Source organism: Lynx canadensis, chromosome B3, assembly GCF_007474595.2.
Source record: "Lynx canadensis isolate LIC74 chromosome B3, mLynCan4.pri.v2, whole genome shotgun sequence".
NCBI classification, from domain to species: domain Eukaryota; kingdom Metazoa; phylum Chordata; class Mammalia; order Carnivora; family Felidae; genus Lynx; species Lynx canadensis.
The window spans coordinates 136,109,482-136,119,882 of NC_044308.2; the positions used below are offsets into that span (position 1 = coordinate 136,109,482).

Below are 10,401 nucleotides of genomic sequence, written 5' to 3' on the forward strand. Positions count from 1 at the left end.
CCTTGATTTTGGCTCAGGTCACGATCTCACAGTTTCGTGAGTTCGAGCCTCGTGAGCCTCTTGAGATTCCCTCTCCTCTCTCTCTGCCCCTCCCCCACTCACACTGCCTCTGTCTCTCTCAAAATAAACTTAAAAAAAAAAAAAAAAAAGAGTCTAGGGGCACCTGGGTGGCTCAGTCGGTTGAGCGTCTGACTTCGGCTCAGGTCATGATCTCTCGGTTTGTGAGTTCGAGCCCCGCGTCTGGCTCCGTGCTGACATCTCAGAGCCCGGAGTCTGCTTCAGATTCTGTGTCTCCCTCTCTCTCTGCTCCTCCCCCACCCACATTCTATCTGTCCTTCGAAAATAAACAAACATTAAAAAAAATTTTTTTTAAAAAGAGTCTGGATAAACAAACAGTAGATCAGCAACTAAAACGACCTAGGGAGCTCTCTGAGAACGACGAGGAGCGAGGTCCAAGATACATCAGTCAGTAAGAGCAAGTGGCAGAGTGAGATACACAACAGGAAATCATTTATGTTAAAAGATACACAAAATAGGGGGCACCTGGGTGGCTCAGTCGGTTAGGCGGCCGACTTCGGCTCAGGTCATGATCTCGCTGTCCGTGAGTTCAAGCCCCGCGTCGGGCTCTGTGCTGACAGCTCAGAGCCCGGAGCCTGTTTCAGATTCTGTGTCTCCCTCTCTCTCTGACCCTCCCCCGTTCATGCTCTGTCTCTCTCTGTCTCAAAAATAAATAAACGTTAAAAAAAATTAAAAAAAAAAAAAAGATACACAAAATACAAAGTCGTATGTTTCCGCGTGTACTTTTCAGCGTATATCAAGAGGTCCGGAAGGAGACACCCCACACTGACCCCTGGGCTGGGCTCCCTTCAGGGGAAGACTGGCGTGAAGGAGACATAGCGTATGGGTGGTGGTGGGGATGGGGAGTGGGGGAAGCTGGGCTTTCTCCGCAGTGCTTGAATGGCTTACAGCAAAAAATGTAATCGTGTGCTTCTTGAGCAGAAATAAATGCGTAAGAAAAGAAAAAGAAAAGGGCACTCTGCTTTGTGGATAATAAATACATGGGGTGGCAGCTGGATTTGATGGATCGATTCATTCATTCACTCAGCCAATAAACATTAAAGAGTTTAATGTCCTCTGGGACAGGCCCTGTGCCGGGGGCTGGAGCTGCAGGGATGACAGACGGAGCCTGTGTCCCCAGGGAGCTTAGGATCCAATAAGGAAGGTGTGTGGCAATAACAACCAGGGTGATAGAGTCATTCCAGGAGCTGTGACAGCCCAGGGAGTCGCGTAATATCTGGCTGGCCTGAAAATATCCTGAAATTTTCGTCCAGAGGGTGATGTTTAGGTGGGGCTCTGCAGGGGCTAGAAGAACTTGACCAGTAGCTAGGAAGAAGGCTCCTGGCAGAGGGGATGGCCTGAGCAAATGCCACACGGCAGGGGAGCCCAGAGCCGCTCTCTGGTGGACCGTGACTAGTCTTCCCACCCAGCTCCCTTCCTCCTGGAGCCAACGTGGGTGACCTGGTCTGCCAGGGCACCTGCATGAAGACCCCCAGATTCTAGAGCAACTCAGTCCTCTGAGCCATATAATCTCTCTGATCCTGTTTCTTGTCTGGAAAAGGTTGGGGGCAGGGAGGAGAGTCCCTGCCCTGCCAAGTTTCCAGGATCATCATGAGGCTCGGGTGGGGTAACGGTTGGAAAAGTGTTCGACAGGGGCGCCTGGGTGGCTCAGTCGGTTAAGCATCCGACTTCGGCTCCGGTCATGATCTCGCGGTCTGTGAGTTCGAGCCCCGCGTCGGGCTCTGTGCTGACAGCTCAGGGCCCGGAGCCTGCTTTGGATCCTGTGTCTCCCTCTTTCTCTGCCCCTTCCCTGCTCACGTTCTCTCTCCTTCTCAAAAATAAACATTAAAACAAAATTAAAAGAAAAAAAGAAACGTGCTTTATAAACCAGAAGCATCAAACAAATATTTGGATTCTAGTCTTGCTTTTTCGAGTCTGAGCCAATCGCTTATCCAGAAACATTTTAAAAAAGGATGTGAATTTCCCCCTCCCTCATCCCCAGCCCTCCCTCATCCCCTGGGAAGACAAGACGTTCTCAGGCCAGCCATCCACTGGTGAGGGACACGGTGGAGGGGGCCAGGGAGTGGGACGAGGGAGGAGATAGCCTCATCATAACCATGGATCATGAGGACACTTGTCCTTTCCAGCAGGTCTGTGGAGCCCGGCCGGCTCAGGCCCAGCAATGAAGTCACCAAATAGGATTTTCTTTGCTCTCAGACTTGGCCGTTTTCTATTTTCTTAACCTCTTGCCAAAGAAACCAGCAGAGGACAGTTCTGGTGTTTCTCTTGGAGGGACCCAGGGGCCACCGTGCTGACATGGCCATGGTCACCTCAGGCCCTCTGTAGCCTGGGGTGTGAGTAGAACCGCCCTTGGAAGCCGCCAGGGGTCCACTTGTCTTTCTCAGGGATCAGAGCAGTGAGGACGAGGGCCGCAGCCCCTTCAGCCGTGAGCAGATGAGACCAGTATCTCGTGGGGATGGCAGCAGGGGCTTCCAAGGCTCTGCTGAGCTTTGCATAGCTTGACTCATTGCGGATTTCCGTCCAGAACCCAAGAGCATGGGACGGTCCCTGAAAGCTGTGAACGGCACTGTTGTCCCAGATAGAAAATCGACAATGGTCTGCAGGGGGACGGTCGTGTTTGAGAGTCCTGCCCCTCATATACAACACGGGCCTGAGAAACCCAGGTTCACAATTCGTCAAGCAAATTCAGAAGGCAGCCCAGGGGAAGTCAACGGTAACCCAGAGCCTTGCCTGTTGTATCCAGCTCACAGAACAGGAGCAGTGGGGATGGTGGGAAATGGGGCTGAAACCTGGACCCTGGGATCCTGGCTCACGGTCTGGGGGCGTGGGGGTGGGGGCACAAACATGTCGTGAAACAGGACAGATTCTGTGATAGCAGGTGTGTTCGAGGGCCCCGAGGCCATGCTTAGGTTTGATGATTTGCCGGAAGGGCTCACGGGACTCAGAAAGCTATTGTACTCCCGGCTGTGGTTTGTGACAGCGACTGGACACAGACTGAAATCAGCAAGGGGTTAAGGTGCGCAGGGTGGGGTCCAGGAGACACGAGGCACCAGCTTCCCTGTGCCTCTGCCAGTGGAGTCTTACACACGGTGCCTGATTCGTGTGGCAACAGTGGGCGACAGAGAACCGTGGTGCCGTGGTGCCCAGCTCCGCACGGAGACATGGCTGACCTTACTCAGTCTCCCAGACGTCAGACTGATATGATAGCATGTGGCCCAGAGTCTCCATCCTAAGTCCCCTTGTTTGTGGGGACTGTCCAGCATGGCCCAAAGACACTCCTGGCAGGAAGAATAAATAGTCCAAGGACTCAGAGGGTTTCTCTCAGGAGCCTATCAAGGGCCGGACCTCTCTTTGGAATGTGCCCAGTGTGGACAACCCAGGCCTGTTGGGACAGTCCTCTATTGCCCCCGAGATTTCATGGAGAACTCGGACAGCCTGAGCCTCTCCCCTGCTGGGTAAGACTGTGTCGGGAGAGGAGGCAGGAGAGAAGCTGGCTGGGCTGGCCTGAAGCCCTCAGGGTCACCGCTGGCAGGAGAAAGTTGCTACATCACACTGAGGGAAGGTTGAGAGCAGACAAGCAACTCAGACTGCCAAAGCATCCGCTCAAAGAGGGAAGTCCTGCTGGGTCCAATGTTGTTATAAAGAGTTTGTGTAAGGGGCGCCTGGGTGGCTCAGTGGGTTAAGCGTCCGACTTCGGCTCAGGTCATGATCTCACAGTTTGTGAGTTCGAGCCCTGTGTGGGCTCTGTGCTGACAGCTCAGAGCCTGGGGCCTGCTTCGGATTCTGTGTCTCCCTCTCTCTCTGCCCCTCCCCCACTCATGCTCTCTCTCCCCTCCTTCTCAAAAATAAGCAAATTTTTTTTTAATTTTTTTTAACGTTTATTTATCTTTGAGACAGAGAGAGACAGAGCATGAACGGGGGAGGGTCAGAGAGAGGGAGACACAGAATCTGAAACAGGCTCCAGGCTCCGAGCTGTCAGCACAGAGCCCGACGCGGGGCTCGAACTCATGGACCGCGAGATCATGATCTGAGCCGAAGTCGGCCGCCCAACCGACCAAGCCACCCAGGCGCCCCAAAAATAAGCAAATTTTTAAAAATAAATAAAAAAAGCTTGTGTAAGATGAGGGGGTCCCTGGTACGGCCACTGGTTTCATGTGATGACCTCCAGCGTGGAGACCCCAACCCAGAGACAAAAATATCTGGGGTAGCCACTGAGGCAGCTAAGAGTGGCAGAAGGAACTGGGTGTGTTTAATAAAGACACAGAAGGGAAGTCTCTTAGTTTTAAGTGTCCCCTCTTCTTCTGGTCTCTAAGGCCACGGTTCAGACGTTAAAACAAGACTTTGTCGCTTCCTGGGATGGGAGACGGCAGTGGGGACGGTGCGGTACCCTCAGAAGAAACCCAGGGACCCACTATCGGAGAAGAAGGAAGGTGTGGTGAACCACATCTGTGGGTTCTAGCAGATCATGGCAAAGAGGGAGCCGACTGGACGGGCCGGGTCTCCAGCAGATGGAATCAGAACAAAGGAGTAAAATCAAAAGGGAAGGGAGACTTTGGCCCGCATACAAAAGAATTTAACTAACAGCCAGGACTTCCAAAAGCAGGCAGGACTGGCTTGGCTGGTAGTGAGCGGCCTGTCATTGGAGCATGCAAGCAGGGGCTGGGGAGCCACCTGTCAGTGGAAGGTGTGGAAGGAATTCTTGCTCTGAGAGGAAGAAAGAACTAAGATGACCCCGCCCCTCCTACTCTCTCCCCTGGTGACGTCATCCGGACCTGGGCATTGACCACCTTTTATATGTTCAAATGTCCCCAATTTAAAATTCCTGCCCAGATCACTCTTCTCAGCTCCAGCACCAGGTCGGTCTGCTCCACGGGATGTCCAGTACCTGGAACACACCTGACAACACCATGAGTGTTCAGTGAATATTTTCGAAGAATTTTAGATGAACCCCAGCACCCCTGCTTGTCTCCTCCCTTGGTGTTGCCCACTCTGGGCATGAAAACCTTCGTGCAAACCATGGCCCCGTGAGCCTTAGGGCAGCTGGGCCAACTTCTCCCTTCTCTGCTCTTTACCTCCACCCTACCCCCAGGACCCCCAGCAGCACAGGTCAGACATTCTGTGTTGCTTACCCTTGTCCAGCACCCTGTCACTGTGCACGCCCTGCCTTGTGCGGCTGCCTCCTCCAAGACCGAGTTACCGGAGGTGGTGGTTGTATCTGGTTCATCACTGCACCCCCGATGGCCAGCCCAGGCACTGGCATGGAGCAGGTGCTCAGAATCCAGGCTCTGCACCAAACTGCAGCGGGCTCCCAGCTCTGATCTTAGCCTGGGGAGACTGGGGCTGGCTGCCCTTCCCCATGCCTTCCTCCAGTAGAGCATGTGTGAAATTAATGAACTGGCTCTTCCAGTGCTAGGAAATCTATTTCGCCTTAATGAAATCCAATTAGTGCTTTCAGCGCAGAGCCCTGGGCCCTTATAGACTAAAGATGCTGCATGAGGGGCCGCCTCTTCCTGTAACCCAAATGTGTCTTCCCGCCTTCGTCTCCCTTCCAGGAACAGCACTGCCAGCAACGATTTTTCCAGCTTCTTTCACCTCCAAATGCACATCGGTTTCCCACGTCTCCCTGTCTCGGGGTTCTCTGAGTGTCACTCTGCAGAGTAACATGGAGAGGACACTCTCTCACTTCCGCCACCTACTTAGCCACATGCCCATCCTTCCACCTACTCATCATACTCCTATCTGCCCACATGTGCATCCACTCAGCCACCCTTCCAACTGAACATCATTCATGCACCCACCTGCTCTCTCCACTCCATCATCCATCCACCCATCACCCTACCCATCCATTCCCCATGTATCTATGTACACACTCACCCATCCATGCACCCCACCCGTCCATGCACCCTACCCGTCCATGCACCCCACCCGTCCATGCACCCACCCTCCAGGCACCCACCCGTCCATCACCCACCCATCCATGCACCCCACCCGTCCATGCACCCCACCCGTCCATGCACCCACCCTCCATGCACCCACCTGTCCATGCACCCCACCCGTCCATGCACCCCACCCGTCCATGCACCCCACCCATCCATCACCCACCCATCCATGCACCCCACCCGTCCATGCACCCACCCTCCATGCACCCACCTGTCCATGCACCCCACCCATCCATCACCCACCCATCCATGCACCCCACCCATCCATGCAAACACACCCAATGCTCATTTCCTTAGGTGTCTACTTTATGTGAATTCCTTTCCTGGAGCTAAGGAAACAAAATTAAACAAGATTCAGTTACTCCCCTGGAGAGGCTAGCAAGCAACTTGTAGCAACTTTGCTATTCACCTCCCGCCAGAGACTTTTTCCAGTTTCATCAGAGAAAACCAACACAGTGTTGTGGTTAAGAAGAGACGAGTTCTTGCCCGGGAAAAGTTTGGAGTGAAACAACAGCTCAAGTACTTAGTAGCTCAAGAACATGGACCAACTGCTTAAGTTCTTTGTGCCCCAGTTTGTGCCCCAGTTTTCTTGCTGCGATGAGAAATGGAATCCTGGTCTGTATTAAGTGACCATCAAGGGATCAATAATACTATTATTTAGTGTTGTTACCCTGGTCATTGTCATCTGTTCCTTCATATATTAATTACAAGATGTGATTAATTATGAATTTAATGATTAATTTATACACTCACTGAGTATTTATCATCTACCGTATGGCCCAGCCTGTGCTAAGCTCCGCACACTTCAGAAGTTTAGAATCTTATTGTGTAGACAAGACAGACACCCTTGAAATAGCTCCACGGTAATAACAACCACATGAATGGTTGTAATAATAAAGACAGCTAATATCTATCAAGAGCTTACCATGCAGGCGCTGTTCCAAGTGTTTTCTGTATCTGAACTCATTTCAAACTCGTAACCGCTCTGAAGCAGGTCCCAGCGTGCTCCCCATTTTACAGAGGAGGAAATCAGGACAAGAAGAGGTTAAATGTCTCATCCGGTGTCTTAGAGCTGGTGAGTGGAGGACTTGGGATTTGAGCCATCACAGCAAAGGGGGGGGTCAGCTGGAACACGCCTTGGAGTGTGTGGAGGGAGATTCCCGAAGGCAAGCTGCTGGGAGAAGGTGGGCAGATAAGGAAAGATCTTCTTTATGGGTGGGATCATTTACTACACCCCCACCCCCAGCCCCTCACCCCACATGCGGGCCGTGAACCAGCGGCAACAGATTCATCTGTCCCTGAGACTCACCCAGAGACCCTGAATCAAAACCACCTGGTACGAGGCCCTGGAATCTGCATTTTGCACATGAGCTCCCACTCTTTAAAGCTTGAAAACCACTGCTCTAGTGTTGAAAGTCGAGGCCCGCCCTCAACTTCACCACCTACTCCCTGTGTGACGTCAGGCACAATGCTTAGCCCCTCTGGGACTCTGTTTCCCCTCTAGAAAGTGGGGAATGGTAATATTTGCCTCTTGGCCTGAGACTAAACAAGGCGGTGGAAACTCAAGTGCAAAGGTGTGAAGGCAGGGGAAGGATCCAGTGCTGGGGTACCAGGTGCTGGAGATGCCCTGCAGGTGGAGGGAAGTGCCCCTGGGTGTGCTGGAGGACAGGTCAAGGGCAAAGTGGACGCTTTTGGAGCCTGAGGATCCCTTGTGGGCTTTGTGTTGGATTCATCAGGCTCCTTCAAGGTTTCTAGGCCTTCAAAGTACCTGTTGAAACTTAAGCACTGTCCCTTCCTCACTGGGAGACGTGTCTGATGACCTGGTTCTTGGAACCTTCTTCCAGGACACCTAATAGGAGCATGTGGTGAAGTGTGCTTTGGATCTGATGGGAGGTGGTTTCGAATGCTCCCCTCAAGACCACACGACATCTGGGACTGGTCCCCACACATCCCCAGCAAGGCTTTCTCAGCCCTTCCAGCTTTGTAAGCAGCACACGGGTATTGCAGGACACAGGACCTGCTTCTGCCAGGTGAGTGACGGGGTCGTCCCGGAAAGAAGGCTCTCTCTCGGGTGGGCATGACTGGGAGTCGCCGTAACAGCGGAGAGATGAAAGCTCGTCCATCAGAGCACCTGTCACCGTGACTGTCACTGTGAGTGAACACTCCTGGTGGCCCGTTCATTGCCTTTTTGATGAAGAACGTGTCACCTTAAAGAGTGAGGGCAGCATTTGGCCACATCATGACGTTTCTGAAGTCTGGATCAGTCTGTGTTTGGTCGGGGACACAGCCACCGCAAGTGACACGAGAACAGGGCTGCAGTGGAGGAGGGGAGGTTTGCTGAGTGTGGGAGGGGCTGGGGCCTGGAGGCTCAGAGAAACTCACCAAACCTCAGCACGAGGCCCCTAGAGCAGGGGAGCGGCTAGGTGCCCGGGGTCCCCACAGACAGCACTCACAGATGGGGTGGCCTGAGAAACCCCCCATCTTAGGGAGTGGTTGGCCCCAATCTTCATGGCCTCCTGAGAATGACGGGACATTCCAGTCTCAAAGGAGCTGGCCACACTGGTGAGACCCAGCCGGAAGCTGCATTAGTTCCCTGGGCTGCAGGAACAGCACCAGACCCGGCTGCTTAAACGACAGAGACGTATTGTCCCACAGCCCTGGAGGCCGGAAGTCCAAGATCAAGGTGTCGCGGTAGACCACTTCCTTCCGAGGCTGGGAGGGAGAACCCGCTCCAGGCTCCTCCCCGAGCTGCTGGGGGTTTGCTGGCCACCTCTGGCATCCTCGGCTGTAGGAGCATCACCCCGATCTCTGCCTTTGTCTTCACAGGGCCGTCTCCCTGTGTGCGAGTCTGTGCCCAAGTGTCCCCTTTGTATAAGGACATTGGTCTTATTGGATTAAGGACCTACCCTAGTCCAGCATGACCTCATCTTAACTAATTACATCCGTAAGGACCCGATTCCCACAGAAGGTCACCTTCTGAGGTCTTGGAGGTTAGGACTTCAGCATATGGATTTGAGGGAGACGCCATTTAACCTGTGACAGAGGGGATTCTGGAAAACCTAGCTCCTAGGCTTAGACGGGTGTGGTGGTAATAAGATGTGGACAGCCCCACACAGAGCTGGCTGAAAGTGATGCTTCCTCATTCATCCATTCATCCATTCATGAAATGTTCACTGAACACCTACTATGTGCCAGGCTCGGTTTGGGGTCGGAGACAAACGGTGAGTTAGGTCTTTCCCCTATATTTGTCCTGGGCATGAGTTGACAAGTAAACCCAGAATTTATCATTAATGACAGAATGTTCATGGGAGCACAGAGGGAGGCCAGCCCACTCGGAGACCAGCGATGGCCTCCCTGAGGCGGTGAAGCTTGGTTGGGGGGTGGGGGGATCAGTGAAGAAGGCATTCCAGCTGGAGCCACCAGCCGGTCCCAGCAGGCACAGACAGAGGAGCTGGGAGGAGGGGTTCCGGAAGGCAGAGTGCAGAGGCCTCTTGGGATCTCCAACAGAGGACTTGGGGGTGGGGAGCGGGGACGTAGGCTTGCCACGCCCAGTCCTGGACTTCTTCCTCATGTCCTCAAGTTACTTACGGGACAGCCGGGGTGGAAGTGACTTACAGAGGTGGCCGGCAAGTGCAGATGGCCATGATGAGTAATTTATGTTCCTGGGGGGGCGGGGGGAGCGGGGGGTGTTCATCCTGCAGAAGCCCTGCTCCTTCCACCCTCATCATGGGTCCCCAGGACCTGGTCCGGCACCTGGCCTGGTGAATAGCGGGCTCAGAAATGTTGAAAAGGACGGAGAAGCAGCCTATCTGACCGTCGCCGCGCACCCGGCTGCTGCCAGCAGAGGGCCGACGCGAGCGTGTTTGTGTTCAGCAGCCTTCCAAAGCGTCTTTGGATCTCCATCTCACGCATCTGTACAATTTGAACAAACAAGTTTAGAACCATTATCTTATTTCACGGGAGGACAACAGGCGGGGCGGGAAGGAGGTGGTTCTGTCGCTGGTACAGATGAGCGTGAGGAGTCCGCAGAGAAGTCCCCCGTCTGAAGGCAGGCGGCAGGACCCCGGGGGAAGAAGCCAGGAGCCGTGTGCCCTGGAGGCAGGGGTCAGTGTGGGGGACAGGCAGGTGAGAATGGGGAAGAAGCCACGTGGCTGGCTGGGCAGCGCGTTGGCTTTTTGACCAATGGTTTATTCGCAACAGAATCTCAGGCAGGGGCAGGAAGGGAAATGGTGGTGGTCGCAGAGGCCATGACTGTGGTTCAGGAGGAAAATGCAGGTAGCTACCACCCCCCCCCCCCACCCCGCCGGAGAAAGCAGTGCAGATGCTCTGGTGTGGAGCAGAGCTGGGGGGATACCCAGGGCGGACGGACCGGGCAATTCTGGAA

General features: G+C 53.8%; 1 long non-coding RNA gene across 1 annotated transcript; it reads right to left on the reverse strand.

Moving 5' to 3' along the window:
• Positions 1-4,171: 4,171 nt before the first annotated feature.
• LOC115517273 lies at positions 4,172-9,927 on the reverse strand. The gene is made up of 5 exons (XR_003969762.1): positions 9,771-9,927; positions 6,943-7,188; positions 6,296-6,346; positions 5,208-5,728; positions 4,172-4,974 (listed from the first exon to the last, which is right to left on the reverse strand). It is a non-coding gene; the product is annotated as an uncharacterized LOC115517273 (long non-coding RNA).
• Positions 9,928-10,401: the final 474 nt, after the last annotated feature.